This window comes from Triticum aestivum, chromosome 1B (genome assembly GCF_018294505.1).
Source record: "Triticum aestivum cultivar Chinese Spring chromosome 1B, IWGSC CS RefSeq v2.1, whole genome shotgun sequence".
Classification (NCBI taxonomy): domain Eukaryota; kingdom Viridiplantae; phylum Streptophyta; class Magnoliopsida; order Poales; family Poaceae; genus Triticum; species Triticum aestivum.
Genome location: NC_057795.1, coordinates 166331772 through 166348858, shown reverse-complemented (window position 1 = coordinate 166348858; position 17087 = coordinate 166331772).

The following is a 17087-nucleotide window of genomic DNA, read 5'->3' as shown; positions in this document are numbered from 1 at the left end:
CTTCCTCAAGTCACCCATTATTTCCTCGACGACCGCTGTCAGCGTCATCCCCGAGGCACTGCTCTGCTCATGCATGATTTTCCAGCCGGCGACCTCCTCCTCCTTCTTGGTGACCGACTTGAGGAGCTTAGCATTCTCACCCATGAGTTGCTCGATGAGGCCGGTCGCCTTGTCAACCGAGGCATCGCTGATCTCGAGCAGCTTCATCAAGCCATCGACCAGCTCATGTTGTTTAATGAGGCCATCGAGAATGTTGTCGTCGCCGACCAAGGACTTCAGCAACACCAACTCGTCGCGGTCACCGACGCAGTGAGTGCACTTGTGAGAGCCCTCGCGTGCCCGTGAGAGCTCGTTCGAGGGCTCCACGGCGCGCCGGGACATCTCTACTGCGGATGACGCTTCGCGGCGGGACCTCTCTAGTGCTTCAGCGGCCTTGGTCTTTGCTGCCTGGTTATATGCCCACCCGAAACTCCTCCTACCGGTCATGGCGGAACGACTTGACAGGAAAGACCAGTTTTGTAGGTGATGAGGAGAGGAACTGTGAAGTAATTTTCGAGTGGGTAGCTTTTATAGCCCAGTGCTAAGTGTGAACACACATTAGTTTGATCTGTGTGAACAGATTTGCAATTACTTATTGCGTTGTAATCTGCAATGTGAGGAGAAACAAAGTCAAAATTTATTGATGGTTATGGACCCACAAAGCCCAGTTTTTGTTGTTCTGTCTCATCGTAAACAGTTCTTTTGGATCAACCGTATGCCACACATCAAAAGCCTGAAATGTGGGCCCTTGTTCTTGGATGTACGTGTACGTGTCTGCCCACTATCACACACGGTCATGATATCACCATCGTGTCCTATGGATGCGTCGTCGCGTCTCCCACGGGGTGCCAGAAGGTTGACCACGTGGTTTCTCGCCGTGGCGTTCCTGCTTTTTTTCTTTTTTGCGGGTCCGTGGCATCCCTGCACGCGCTCTGCTCGCCGTTGAGGCAAATTTACAATGGCAACGGTTAATAATTGTCTTACATATTCAGGATAATTTAAAATGCCACATGCGGCAAGGCACAAAACACTCACGACCTACTTATGCATACAATTATAATAAAATATAGGCCAAAATATGAGTCGGCGGCCTTCCGACGATGATCTTCTCGGACTCCGTGATCAGCATATCACCCTTGCGGCCGTTCATTATGTGTAACTTACTAATCATCGCACACGAGTACTCGCAGACGCATCATGTGCGATACTCCTAGCCACCGCAAGCAACTAGTTTGCATTTTTTTCAAAGTTTTTTGTACGAACAGAATCACACATGAACTTACTATAGTAACCATCTGTGTTATAATTTCTCAATCCAAATAGTTCATCCGAGTGGGCTGTTTGTTGCGTATCACACACACCTGGTTTACACGAATCGTTTGTGTTCTTTTGGCTGATCGCAAATGCCGCATATCACACACATCTTGTTAAGATGAACCATTTTCGTTCTCTTGCCTAATCGAAAACAGTTTGTCTGAGTGAACCGTATGCCGTATGTCACACACACCTTGATCTGGCTGACCATTTCTGTTGCATTCCCTAATAGCACACAGTTCATCGGAGGGAACTGTATGTCGTATATCACACACACATTGATATGGCTGCCCATTTCTGTTGTTCTTCCTCATCTCAAACAGTTCTGGTGAATCAACCGTATGCCCTGCATCACACATGCAACTAAAATCTAAATCATGTTTGATGCATCCGTCATCGCAAACGTTTTGGTCATTTTTGACGGTTCTCTGACACCACTGTTTGCGATTATTGCATCGCACACAGTTTCTCGAAGGGTCTCTGATCGTAGTGTCGCCTTAGTAGCATCCTGCAGTAGTGTGCAGCAAGAAAAAAATCATTTGAAATGAAGACATACTAATTTTGAAATGAAGACGTGAGTTCATTGTTTCACCTCTAAATTTTTCCCACGTTATGCAATCACCATTATACCACGGGTTTGATTTTCTGGCGCATTTCAGGTCTCGTGTGTTATATGTAAGACATTTTTTTTGCCAATTACCATGCATTTTGGCATATAAATCAATTCCTAGGCGGACTGCATTTCCTGTCGTAAGGGATGAGGATTGCTGTTCGATCTGGGAGCATCCAACGGTGCAGACGTACGATCCGTGGGGTTTGGGTTCTGGAAAATCAGAACGCACGACTTAGATCGCGCACGTGGCAGGGGGGATCGGCCACGGTTTAGTGGACACACGGCTTTGGTGAGTGAACCGTGTGCTATTTGAAAACATTTACATTAACTAACAACATTTTTTTGTTTGAATGAAAATATGAGTTCATCGTTTCGCCTCCAAATTTTTTTCCCACGGTAAGAAATCACATTGTACCCTATGGTTCGATTTTCTGGTACATTTTACCAGGTGGCAGGCCTCGCTAGCAATCTTAAACTTTGAATATGCAAAAAAGAAAAGATATCTCGTTTAATATATATATATATATATATATATATATATATATATAGTTGCAAATACACATGCGTGTTAGCGCAAGATCATTTGGGTGTCACTTTGCGAATTTTCATTCATTGTGCGAGAAATGGGAAAAAACTTCAACACTTCGGCCGCAGGGTGCGGCCAGAGAGCGTAGGACTTGTTGGTATTTTAATTTCAAGAAATGCATATAGAGTCCCGAAAAATAACAAAAATCATTATGCCATTGTGGCGTGCTCTTACGATCGCATGAAAACAATTTGGTAAAGTTTGGCACAAGTTTTGGTGCTCGCACCTTTCATGTCGGAGCATCTCACAAGAAGGATCATAGTTTCCAAAAGGAGATGCGACACTTCGAGTACAAATCGTCAGTTACTCTACATCGTTCGCCTTGAGAGAAAATCATGGTAAACAATCGCGAATATACCATTGATTTGATTTTCCTGCCCATTTCAGGTCATCTGCTATGTTTAAATCATTCTTTGCACTTACCTTGCATTTTAGTGCATATAAAGTCAAAAACACTACTACGACTACATGTGGGTGTTTTAGTTAGACTATACTTAGGCTACTCATAGTGGAGTGTCATATACTATATCATGCATATATATATATATAGGGTGGGTCTATTATGATAACACCCCTTAAGATCTTATTCTGCACACCCAAACCTTATTCTGCACACCACCAACAGATCGCGCCGCCACCCCTCCCCTCCCGGCCTTCTACCGCGACATCGGCCTGGTCGCGCTGCCGCCCCTCCCCTCCCGGCCTTCTTCCGCGGTAGCGGCCTGGTAGCGATGCCGCCCCTCCCCTCCCCGCTTTCTCCCGCGGTGGCAGCCTGGGAGCGACACCGCCCCTCCCCTCCCGGCCTTCTTCCGCGGCAGCGGCCGGCAGCGACGCCGCCCCTCCCCTCCCGGCCTTCTTCCGTGGCGGCGGCCAGGCAACGACGCCGCCCGTCGCCTCTCGGCCTTCTTCCGCGGCAGGCACCGAGCAACACCAGCCTATCGGCCTTCTTCCACGGCAGCAGCTCGGTAGCGCCGCCACCGAACTCCTCCGGGCCTGCAATTAGCTGTACTTCATCATATGTGGATTGGTGCTACCTCGACATCAAACCAATTCGAGCAAGGAGGAGTGTGCGCAAGGTTGCTTCATCCACGGTAGCTTCTTGGAATAAGTATGCATCGACCTTCAGAGCAAATCCTCCTTTCCCGTTCACCTTGAGCAACGTCCAGACTGCCCACGAACTTCTGAAGGGCAAGTGGACTGCACGGGCGAACGTGAAAGTTGTGCAGGCGGACAAGAAGGGAACTTCCTCCTGTAAACGCAAGAAATCACTGCATCACGAGGTAAGCAGTACACTTCCTCAACCATCTCAGTGTAGTTATCATAGACAAAGCAGTACAAGCAGTACAACGCGCGATTATGCAGTACAAACCCTATGCAGTGCGGTTGCTTTAGTTCGTTGTGGGGGAAAATGCAGTACGCTTCTATAGGTTCATTACGGATAACGGTGATGTGCGGTTGCTTCAGTTCACCTCGCGGGGTGATGCAGTCACCCTGCAATGCTTCAGCAGTACAATTTTAAACATATTGCAGTTCGCATGATTCAGTTCATTTAACTTGACAATGCAGATCGGTCATTTTGTGTGCAGGAGATGATGATCAGCAGATACAAAATGCCGCGCATAATTGACAGCACTGAGAACAACAACTTTCAAAAGAGTGGATATTCTTCTAAAAGAGATACTGGCTGGGTTACCCCTGAGATTCCTCGTGGATTCTTCACGACGACAAACGGGGTGCAGTACTCTCCACAAGAAGATTTTTCCCAGGAAGAAGATGTAGTTGAAGGTGACGATGATGTCACATTCGTCTGGGAAGGCACTCACCAACGCGATGATGAAGACGATGACGATGAAGATGAGCCGATAACAGTTCTCAACCCAGAGTATAAGCACGAGTTCACTATGTTTGGACAGCATGTCCGAACAGACAATGATGACGCAGTTGAACACGATGTTGAAGCAGATGATGATTATGTCTATGATGATGTGCCACTGCTCCAAAATTTTCAAACCAATCCACCGAGACATCGTCACAACACTGGATTACCACCACGTCCACCTGCCGCACCCCAAAACAGAGCTCAGCGTCCACCTGTTGCACCAAAAAACAGAGCTCCAGCAGACCTGCTGCATCAACTTTGATGATGCGACCACCGACGGTGCCTCGGTCAAAAGTAAACAGCAGGTACAAATCCTCCTCACTATTGCCGCCGCGAGATCCTCAACTACACAGATCTGCTATAACCCCGCCATGTCCAATACAACCTGGCGAGCTGCAAACACCATCGGGCGAACGACTCTACACACATGTAAGTTTATGGTCTGAAAAAAATAGTTGCAGTCCATTCAGATAACATTGCAGTGCACACTGATATTTCTTGTGAGGTTTGGCTAGGAACATTGCAAAATGCTTTATTAAACTCGTATGCACTCCTCGTATTTAAAAAACAGAACAAAACAAATTATCTCATAGAGCATTGCAATTAATGCAGGATAAAAACATGCCGCTGAACCTCGTACCTGCTGCTGGAATGAAGTTCACCACGTACGACAAGGCATGGGACTTTTACAACAATTATGCAAGATGTGCAGGGTTTGGTATACGCAAGAGGGCAAAACACAGGACAAATGCCTACATTGTCTGCGCAAGAGAAGGGGTGCACAAGCAAGCTGTGTTAGATTATCACCGGGTACGTCAGAAGACATCAAAAAGGATTGGCTGCAATGCAAAGATTAGAGTAAAAAAAGGAAGGATGGCAAATTTGTGATAGAAATGGTTCAACTCAACCACAATCACAAGATGCTGGAAAGCCCCGGGATGCTTTTGCACATGCGATCGCACAAAAAGACGATCCTTTGATAGACCAGTTAGTGAAAGACATGCAACTGGACAACCACACACATGCTCAGATGATGTCGACGCTGTCGCGTATGTCCGGTGGTCTGGAGTACATGGGACATACTAGCCGCGACTGGGTAAACAAGTAAGCACGTAACAGAGCATATCTCTTGAGCATTCTTTCTGTAATTATTCTCTGTTCAATGAGATAACTTTGCATTGTCTCTGAAAATGCAGGAAACAGAAGTTTTCCAGAGAAGAGTCTGAAGATGATGTCAAGAAACTTTTGGATTTCTTCGAGAAAATGCAAAAGATAAACCCAGAGTTCTTCTATGATTATGATGTTGATGCAGATAACCATGTAAGAAACATCTTTTGGGCGAACACAAGTTGCAGAGGATCGTATGAAGATTTTGGAGACTGCGTTACATTTGACACGACGTATAAAACTAACAAATTCCACATGCCGCTGGGAGTGTTTGTGGGGGTGAACCATAATCTACAGAGCACCATATTTGTTGTTGCACTCGTGCGAGATGAAACAATACCATCATTTGAGTCAGTTTTCGAAACATTTCTGAGGTGTATGAACAACAAGCCGCCAATCTGCATGCTCACAGGTACAAAAAATAAAAAACACCTGCATACTTACGTTTTGTTTTGTGGACTTATACTTCTTCCATCTATCTTGCACACACGCAAACAACTTAATAAAAAAACATTGTTTGTCTCTTCTCAGACCAGTGTTCTTCGATGAAGGCAGCATTAAAAACTATCCTCCCGCAAACTCTGCATAAGCTGTGTCGGTGGCATATCATGAAGGAGTACAAGGACCACCTCGCCTTGCTGTATAAGGCGCACGAGAAGCTCAAGGACAAACTCAATGCAGTGCTGAACCACCCACTAATGCCATCAGAATTTGAACGAGCATGGAAGAACCTCATTCAGAGGTACAACTTGCAAGACGACGAAGTGATGAATTCGTTGTGGGATGACAGGCACGAGTGGATCTCAGCTTACTACAAGGAAATTTTCTGTGCTCGGATGACTTCCACACAGAGAAGCGAGAGCATGAACCGCATACTGAAGAAAATTTTTGTCAGGGAGAAGCATGATCTCCATCTGTTTGCTCAGCAAGTGGACAAGTGCATTCAGACCAGGAAGGCCGTCGAGCACGCAGAAATAGTAGCAAATGAGGTAAACAAATTGTCAATCAAAAACTGCTAAAAAATATGACTACAAAAACAAACAATTTTTTCATTTCTCTGGTTCGTAACAGTGCATTTGTGATCATGCGGTCAGAGGTAAAAACAACAACAAAGTTTGGCTTCGAAGTTCAGCTATCAAAAGTGTATACAAGGGCAGTGTTTGCAGATTTCAAAGAAACACTCTACCGTAGCACTGCATTTAGAGCAGAACGGTGCCCTGAGAACCCGACAAAGTATCTCGTACACCACTACAACAGATCGGATGCATTTGACTGGGCATAATTTCCAAGTGGTCACCGATGAACAGAAAGGTGTCTACGAATGTGAGTGCAAACTCTAGACACACACAGGTGAGACTCCTAGCAAAAAAAAATTCTAGATTCTCATAGTCATGCACGAAAGCTCACTTAATGAACTTTAAAAGTACACATGTATGAGTAATTCACAAAACCAAATGAATTTCACTTCTTTAAAAAATGAACAAATAACGAAAAAAATATGTTTACTAATTTCATGCAGTTCACTTACAGAACAAAAAAAATCATGTGTTTGTCTGCAGGCCTCTTTTGCGTCCATGTCTTATGCATGCTTTCTCACTTGAGAGTACTCAACATTCCTGAGGTGTACATCAAGAAAAGTTACACCAGTAACGCAAGATCAGATGCAACGTTTGACAAAAGAGACTACAAACAAACAGCACCAGATGGAACCTCGCTTTTTTACCGTAGAAAATTGCTGACAGAAACAGCAATGGACCTTGCAAACAGAGCGAAAAGGTCCGACGCTGGGTGCCACAGAGCGTTGTCTGGTATGAGGGCACTGATAGAGGAAGTTGACATGCTCAACGAAGAAGAAGAAGAAGCAGCAAAACTAAAGCAAGCAGAGAAATACCAGCATGACAATAATGCCGAGCAAGTAGAAAATACTAAACACATCGGAACTAGTGCTATCAAAAAGGAAACAATTCTTCCACCTCTTGTTTCAAACACAAGAGGAAGAAAGAAAGGGGGAGACGCAACCCAGAAAAAGGTGGCATGCAAGGAGAAAAATGATGGCAAAAACAGTAAGCCACAGCCTGAGCTGGACAGTGATGGTCACCCACTCGGAGTAAGAAGGTGCAAAACATGTAATGCAATTAGCGGCCATAATTCCAGGACGTGTACAAAAAGAAATGAACAAGAAAAACGAGGACATGGAGATGCACAACAAAACAGAAATTCCACTCACAACACTAAGAAATGGACGAAACCGAGACGTTGTAGCATCTGCAAAAAGAGGAAGAGACACAATTCAAGAACCTGCCCCAAAAGAAAAAGAAAAAGATCAGAAAATGAGGAAGACGAAGAAGGTGAGATCAAAGAAGAAGATGGTGACACAACTGAAGAAGAAATGGCTTATGAAGAAGCAGATGGAGAAGAGGAGGAAGAAGAAGAGAGTGAAGAGGACAAAGAACGTGAAGAAACTGAAGAAACAGTGGCTTATGCAGAAACAGATGATGAAGAGGAAGAAGAGAGGGAAGATACTGAAGAGAGTGAAGAGGACGAAGAACATGAAGAAACAATATCAACAAGACCACCACAAGGAAATGCTGATGTACAGAAAAAAACGAGAACAACACCACTTTCAAAAAACAAGGTAGGAGCAAAGAAGGATGCAGTTCTCAGCACTGGAAAACGAAAGCAGCCAACAACCAACACGCGGGGAGCAAAGAAGGATGCAGTTCACAGCACTGGAAAACCAAAGCAGCCAACAACCAGCACGCGGGGAGCAAAGAAGGATGCAGTCCACAGCACTGGAAAACCAAAGCAGCCATCAACCAGCACGCGGGGAGCAAAGAAGGATGTAGTTCACAGCACTGGAAAACCAAAGCAGCCATCAACCAGCACGCGAGGGGCTACAAACACAAAGGTGCTGAGACAAGAACCAGCAACACCGCCATGGAAAACAAAAGAAAGTGCGACGTTAGACACGCTCCAGTCACCGCGCAGAAGCAGCAGGTTAACGACCAAATAGATGAACATACAATAAATTAATCGTATGCATAGCAATTTGCTTATCTCTATGACTTATGTATCAGTTTAAATTTTGTGTAAACCATGCAAGGAGAAAATGGTATATAGAGTATACCATATATATAGCAGTCTTGAGTAAAACATTGACACATTTTGATTCAAAAACCATGTAAAAAAATGTTGTTAGATCGCTGCAGTCCAACAAGTAGTACATATAAAACGCATTTCAATATGCAGTATGGAACTTGCAAATATGAAGTACGCTTCGAACTATCATGCAGTACTATAGACTAACTACATGTAGTACACACCATGCAAATTGGGAAAAAATGTGGAAACATGTAGTGCTCAGCTGACATATAAGAAGTTCACATATTGTAACCATGAAAACACAAATTTCCCGTTGAATAATAATTGAAGCGGTTCAGATCACAAAAGTGCTTATTGCAAAACACATCAAAAAGATGAAGCGTTCAACACGCAAAAGTAGTTACTACAAATCAACCTCATAACCTTAGCCAATCACGTCAAACGTGATTCTAACAGTACGATCCTCGAGTTCAAAGAAGTTGAGGACAACAACTTGCTCAGACTTCAGGCCACTATCAATGACAAATTCCTTCCACCCTTTGTGCAGACACAGCCGCCCGTCAACGCCTACACTATACTTGCCTGGTTGAAGGTATCCATTACCAAGAACAACTTGAAGAATTCCTTTCTTCTTGAGCCGCACATACCTAACTGCTTGTTGAGGAATTTTCGGTAAAAAATAATAAAACTATTTGAGAACGAAACTAGCAGTACAATTCTCATATTGTGAACAGATAGATGAAGTGCACAACAGTCCAACAAGCAGTACATATAAAACGTTTCAATCTGTAGTATGGAACTTGCAAATATGTAGTTCGCTTAGAACTATAATGCAGTACTGCAGTCTAGCTACATGTAGTACACACCATACAAATTTGAAAAAATGTAGAAATATGAAGTGCTCACCTAATATATAAGCAGTTCACATATTCTAACCTGTAAAGTAAAACATAAGCTACATGCACACAAGCAAAAAAACAAGAAAATAAGAACACATTGCAGTACACTTCAAAAAACAAAGAAAAAAGTGCGTTCCTAAATTACTAAACATATCTAACGAAACATACCATCTTGTAGTGAGTCTCCACATCTGTTGGCGTAAGCTGATGGACAAAAGGACTCATGCAGCCAAGGCCACGGCGAAGCAGCGCAGAATAGAACGCAGATACGTTGATCTGGCTCATATCCAATCCTTCCGTGAATACTGTACCATATGCAAGCTGCTCGGCTCGCCCAGTTCGGCACAATACCTTCCCACCACGACGAGCATGACGGGCCTGCAAGCAAGCTGAACAACTGCAGTGCGTCGGCACACCACAACCATGGCCACAGCAGAAGAGATACGCATAGGGGCCTGGAGCCATCGCAACAAAAACCTAGAAAAGCAAAAAAAATAGGCTAGAGAAAGGAGAGAACTTGCGCCTAGAGGAGAAAATGAAATGCAAAGGAAGGGTATAAGTTAGCCTTCATTTATATAAGAGGAATGCAAAAAGGTCAAAACTGAAAATTAAAGGGGACTTAATGGAAATTATGTTCCCAAGAATAAAGGACAATCAATAAAGGCTTATGTTACCAAAGAAAGAGGAACGAAAAAAGAAGGTGTACTTTGACTGCAGCAATTCCCACGAACAAAACCATAGATCATTAAAAAATAATACTCTAAAAAATTATAATCCACATATCATTTTATGTGTGCAGTTCTCCAAATTCGTACCAGGAAGTTCACTATATGTGTGCATGAAGTGCAGTACAAGCTTTTTGGCACAAAGAAGGATGCATGCAGTGCAAAATGTGTACACCTACACCACAGAACTATGATGAATGCAGTGCGCATAGGGGCACAAAAACAGTGCACACCCGTACACTAAGAAGAAAGGATACGAAAGAGGAAAAACAATAAATAAAAATGATACCAATGCAGTGCACAAAAATGTAGCGCAGAAAATGTGCAGTACGGTATGCGTGCACAAGCAGTACTGAAACTAAATCAATGCAGTGCACGCATGATTTACTAAAAAAAACAGTGCACGCCCCAACGTTGAAAAAGTTACAAAGGAAAAAAAGTTGACCACCCAGGTGCTACCGGCCCCAGCCAGTTTCGTAATAGGTCTGCACCCACAGAAGGGGAGTCATTCTGAGTCACAGTGCATGGAGCCGGTTGCATATGGGCCCACAGGTCATAGGGCATATAGCTGCGAGCGCCGTGTATAAGCGCCCAGATAAGTATACGGAGGAGTTCGACCGGTATGCCTCGCCAGCACTTATAAACAGGTCGTACGCGCCTTCCGCGGGCGAGGTGGGACTAAACATTAGGACGCACACATAGCGAAACGGGAACCAACCCGTGCTCACAGGCCGACTTGGGCCCAATTGCATCTTTAAACTAGCCCAACACAGGCCCAACAAGGCCGACTAAGAAAAAACAATAAGTTAAAAAAAAGGGGGGGCACCGCCCCTTTCCCTACCCCTCCCGTACCAGGGACTACAGTAAGTCCAAGCAAAAACAAGATGCAGTACGTGGCTGTAAAAATGCAGTGCATTAAGTTACATGATGCAGTGCGGTATGGCAATCTAGTTCCCGATTACCCTACACGAATAAATAAACTCAAAAAATAGTGAAGTACGCACATGTATACACAAGTGCAGTACTGTATTCTAGCAGATGTAGTGCAGGACTATATACGAATGCAGTTCATTATCACATAGGATGCATGTATAAAACATGACAAAATGCCCGTTCGCATAGAAAAAAGTGGTGGTTAAAATGTGCTCATCAAAAATAAACAAACGCACCTTAAAAAACCACGTTCGCATACAACCACCCAATCGGAGCAGTTCCATCGCCACAAGCCCATGATCACAGATGCAAAAACAACCCACGGTCTACTCAACCGCATCATCAGCGCGATCGTGCAGTTCATCCGACGAGGCCATCTCACCCCGCGCCTTTCCCCTTAAATTCAGACCCCTGCCAAAGGCCTTCTCATCCACAACAACACAAGTGTCCATTGCGCTCACACCAAATCGCCCCATATCAATGCAAAAGCACCAAGCCCTGCCACCAGCGATGACGTTCACCGACGAGTACAAGGGCAACAACGCTGGGGAGGCGCACAGCAACACCAAGTTGCACGTCATCCACACCAACGACAAGAAGCAGATGACGATCACCCTCTCGTAGTACGAGCGCCACCTCAGCCTCCAGCGCCACAAGATCGTCGGCATTGATCTCGAGTACAACAACGACCCTGAAGCGACGCAGAAACCCGCCCTCTGCCAGCTCTCCATCGGCAAGAATCACCCGGTGCTGCTCTTCCAAATGAGCGACACTGAAAGGTGCACCGTCTTCGACAACTTCCTCGCCGACCCCAGGTACACCTTTGCAGGCTTCTCCATCGACGGCGACAAAACCAGGCTGGAGCGCGTCAAACTGGAGGTCGCCAACTTCGTCGACATCCAGAAGGAGTGGAGGGTGCCCGAGGCAACCAAGCCGTTGGACTCCCTCATAGACGTCACCGGCATGATCATCGATGACTACTACAACAACATGAAGAAGAAGATCACCGACGACGAGCACCACCGTTGGGCTACCCTGCCTCTATCTAGGAGGCACATCGAGTACGCGGCAAAGGATGCCTATGCAGCGTACGAGATATGGAACCGCATCACCCTCACCCAGGACGGCCTTCGCCGTGCAAAGATGGAGAAGGAGGAGCCCCCAAGAAGCGCGTGAGGAGCAGCTGGGGATGGGGAGAGCCTGACTGGTGCAGAAGAAGATGATGCCGACCAGGAGCCAACAATGCCAGTGTTCTTTTAGAATTATCATCAAATTTGCTTTGTGTTGTTTGCTTATGTATCGTTAGTTTGCTTGTGTGCTGAACCTAGTTTGCTTGCCATGCACAATCGCCTGTAATGATGAACTCTGATTATGTTAGTTTGCTTTCTATTCAACTTAGTTTGCTAGTGATGAAAATGTCGTACAGAATGCAAACAGGACGCATGCAGTGCAAGTTGTGCACGAATGCAGTACAAAATTTGTCGAATGAAGTCTTAACATACCCAACAAAGCAGTACACGGACATAAATTTGAAAAAAGAATACATAAGAGCAAAACCAGAAAAAGAAAGACGCAAACACGTAAATAATTAATGGAGTACAGAAATATATGAACGTGCCGTACAGAATCATAATCAACGCATTACGCGTATGATTTACCAAGCAGTGCACTACAATACATTGGGAAAAAAGACTATATAATAGAAAAAACACGGGAATAAAAAAATGAGAACTGTACATGCAGTACGGAATTTGTATACATGCAGTACAGAACCCTAATCAATGTAGTGCACACCCCAACATTGAAAAATCACATAAGGCAAACACGTAAATAATCAATGGAGTACAGAAATATATGAACGTGCAGTACATAACCATAATCAACGCATTACAAGTATGATTTACTAAGCAGTGCACTACAATACATTGGGAAAAAAGACTATATAATAGAAAAAACACGGGAATAAAAAAATGAGAACTGTACATGCAGTACGGAATTCGTATACATGCAGTACAGAACCCTGATCAATGCAGTGCACACCCCAACATTGAAAAAACACATAAGGCAAACACGTAAATAATCAATGGAGTACAGAACCATAATCAACACATTACGCGTATAATTTACTAAGCAGTGGACTACAATACATTGGAAAAAAAGACTATATAATAGAAAAAACACGGGAATAAAAAATGAGAACTGTTCATGCAGTATGGAATTCGTGCACAAGCAGTACAGAACTCTGATCAATGCAGTGCACACCCCAACATTGAAAAAACACATAGGGCAGAAAAATAAAAATAAAAAAATTGACCACCCAGGTGCTACCGGCCCCAGCCAGTCTCGTAATAGATCCGCGCCCACAAAAGGCGAGTCGTTCTGAGTCACAGTGCATGGGGCCGGCCACACATAGGCCCACAGGTCAGAGAGCATACAGCTGCGAGCGCCGTGTTCAAGCGCCCAAATAAGTAACAAGAGGAGTTCGACACAGAGGCCTCGCCACCGCTTATAAACATGTCGGGCGCGCCTTCCACGGGCGAGGTGGGACTAAACATTAGACCGCACACAGGGCACGGGAACCAGCCGTGCTCATAGGCCGACTAGGGCCCAATTGCGTCTTCACAACCAGAACACAGGGCCAACAAAGCCCACTAAGAAAAATAATACGTTCAAAAATAAAACATCAAAAGAAAAATGACAAACATTTTTTAAATGAATAAGAGCAAACAAAATAAAATGTGCGTTGGCACTGTAAGAATATTAATAAATAAAACGCAGGAAGCCCGATGTCAACGTACAGATGCAGTCAGCGATGTATAACAATGCAGTTCTCCAAGTGGAAGCACAAAGTATTTTTTTTCTGAATTGCAGTTATCTTCACTCTGCAATGCAGTATGGCTGAAATAAGAATGCAGCCCTGTTACTTAACCAAAGCACTCTGACACCCCTAGCCACACTACTCTCCATCAACACAAACATTGAATTACCACAAAAATCAAGAGAAGAAAAGAAAGAACACCATCAAGAGAAGAAAAAAGTACATCTGTGTGAATCATACTGCAGTACACTACGTGGACCTGAGAAGTTCCTTTCTGATAGAAAAGAAGTGCACTGACTTGGACAATTGACCGAAGACACAATCATCACATTTTCTGACAGTTGCGTGAATACAGTGATCTAATCACCAAAAAAGAGGCGACGACGTTCCGGATTTCCAACGCACTAACAAGAGCCTCCTCATAGCAGAACCTGTTGGCAGTTGCCACGTAACTTAAAACAGAGCCCCACCACGCTACCGCCCCGCTCCACCTCTCCCACGTCCTGTCAAGGAGACCAGAGGAGAGCAGAGGAGAAAACACAACTGCTTCGTCCCCCCAAAAAACCCCATTGCATCTTCTTCTCCGCTCTTCCTTTCACTAACCCCTCTCTCTATAACAAACACCAGAGAGCAGAGGAGAATCATGGCGGATGCACCTCTGTACAAGCAGCGCCGCAAGTACACCAGGGAGCTCCACGACGTCCACCTCCACGGCAATCACAAGCTCCACGTCCTTTGCACAAGCAAGGGCAAAGACGTGGACAAGATGCTGTCCACGTTCAGGAGGAAGCTCGGCGGAATGCCCGTCAAACTAGTCGGCGTTGATGTCGAGTACACACACTACGAGAAGCCACAGCGTGCAGCGGTGCTACAGCTATGCGTACAAAAAGAATGCCTTGTCTACCACATATCTGCAGCTAAAGACAGGTAAGAATAACTATTGCTTGTCAATATTGATTTTAAATTTTCTTCACTGCAATTTCCATAATATTTAACCTTTGGTTCTCATTCTTGAAAAAGCATGACATGTGAATTTATTGACAGTTTTGATCTGGCTCCATGTATGTCACTCATGTGCTCAATTCTTGAATTATATTATCTAGCAATACACGTAGTTTAATTATATTTTCTTCACTGCAACATTACCATACAAAACATGTATGAAATTAGGTTCAAGAATACAAGCATACACAAAACATGCATTGTTTATGCAATTTATTATTAGATTTACTAGTTATGTTGAACAAAGTATTAGCAACTGCTCAATGCAACAGATTCAGATATTCATATTGCAGTTCAGTTTCAGAAAACACAAAAAAACATTGCTAGTTCTAAAGAAATAAACTATATTCACTCTATACAAATATATTGCAGGCCAATGGAACTAGACAAATTCCTGATGAATGATGAGTACACCTTTGTCGGATTCGCTATTGAAGGAGACAAAAGAAAGCTGAAGGTATCTGGTTTGGAGATCAACTCCGACAACTACATTGATATTCAGGTAGAATGGAGAGACCCATACAATAAAAAGAAGTTTGACTCTTTGGCTGATGTTGCTGGCAGGATGATAGACATTCACTACCATGACATGAAGAAAAAAAATTAACCGCAAGGAGGACCATACTCTATGGGGATTTTGTCCGCTGCCAGAAAAGCTTATCAAGTATGCAACAATAGATGCATTCACAACATATGAGTCACAGAGAATCATCTACGATGTCATAATGGAACTGGACAGGGCAAAAAGAGACAAAGAATAAAAGAAGAATAAGAACAAGGCTGTAATCCAATACAGCAACTAGAAAAAATTAGGGTTGTGTTTAGTTTCACTTTACTTTAGGCGTTGTATTGTTCTTTGTTTCATGTATGCAAGATTTTGATAATGTCCGTTGCTTCATATCGAACATTTCTTTTATAAAAATAATGTAAGTTTGCTTGTGATCAATTGCTTTCGCAGAAATTAGTTTGCATTAGAACAAGTATCTACACAACTTTGAAAATTTTAATGAGTGATACCAAAACATACTATTCACATACAAAACATATTCAAAACCAACATTAAACAAAACAAATTAGGTAATCTGACTACAAACTCGGACATAAAAAAGAAAAAAATTAATGCAGTTCACAATCGTAAAAATTAATATTGATATATCTAAAAAAATATAATCCGTATACCTTTCTAAAGAAATGCGAATACAGTTCACAGAACGAACATAAGGAAGTTCAACAAGTGTATGCATGAAGTGCAGTACATGCATAAATGAAGAACGACAAGGGCCCCAACACACACACTTGCTACACGAAGTGCAGTACTCAATGTTGGTGCAAGCAGTACAAATGACATCATTTTTGTTTTTCCATTAAAAGGGGACGCGCGCAAAACCCCCGGAGCCACACCCCTAAGATAGACAGGGGGGAGACGGGGTATGACGGACTCGCCTACGCATGCGGCGCCGTGGCAAGCCGCGTCGCCGCCTGCTCCGGCTTGTTCCAGGCTCGGCCTCGCAAGGTGGTGTGGAGGGGGCGGTCATGACCCCCCTCCCCACCCCCTGCTCGGCCTCGTGCTAACGCACGCAGTGTGCTTGGTTGACAGCCGCAGTGCGGACATTCTGTTTTTCCATTAAAAGGGGACGTGCGCAAAACCCCCGGAGCCACACCCCTAAGATAGACAGGGGGCGACGGGGTATGACGGACTCGCCTACGCACACGGCGCCGCGGCAAGCCGCGTCGCCGCCTGCTCCGGCTCATTCTAGGCTCGGCCTCGCAGGCGGATGTGGACGGGGGGTCACGACCCCCCTCCCCACCCCCTGCTCGGCCTCGCACTAACGCACGAAGTGCGCTTGGTTGACACGCACAGTGCAGACATTCTGTTTTTCCATTAAAAGGGGACACGCGCAAAACCCCCGGAGCCACACCCCTAAGATAGACAGGGGGCGACGGGGTATGACGGACTCGCCTACGCATGCAGCGCCACGGCAAGCCGCGTCGCCGCCTTCTCCGGCTCAT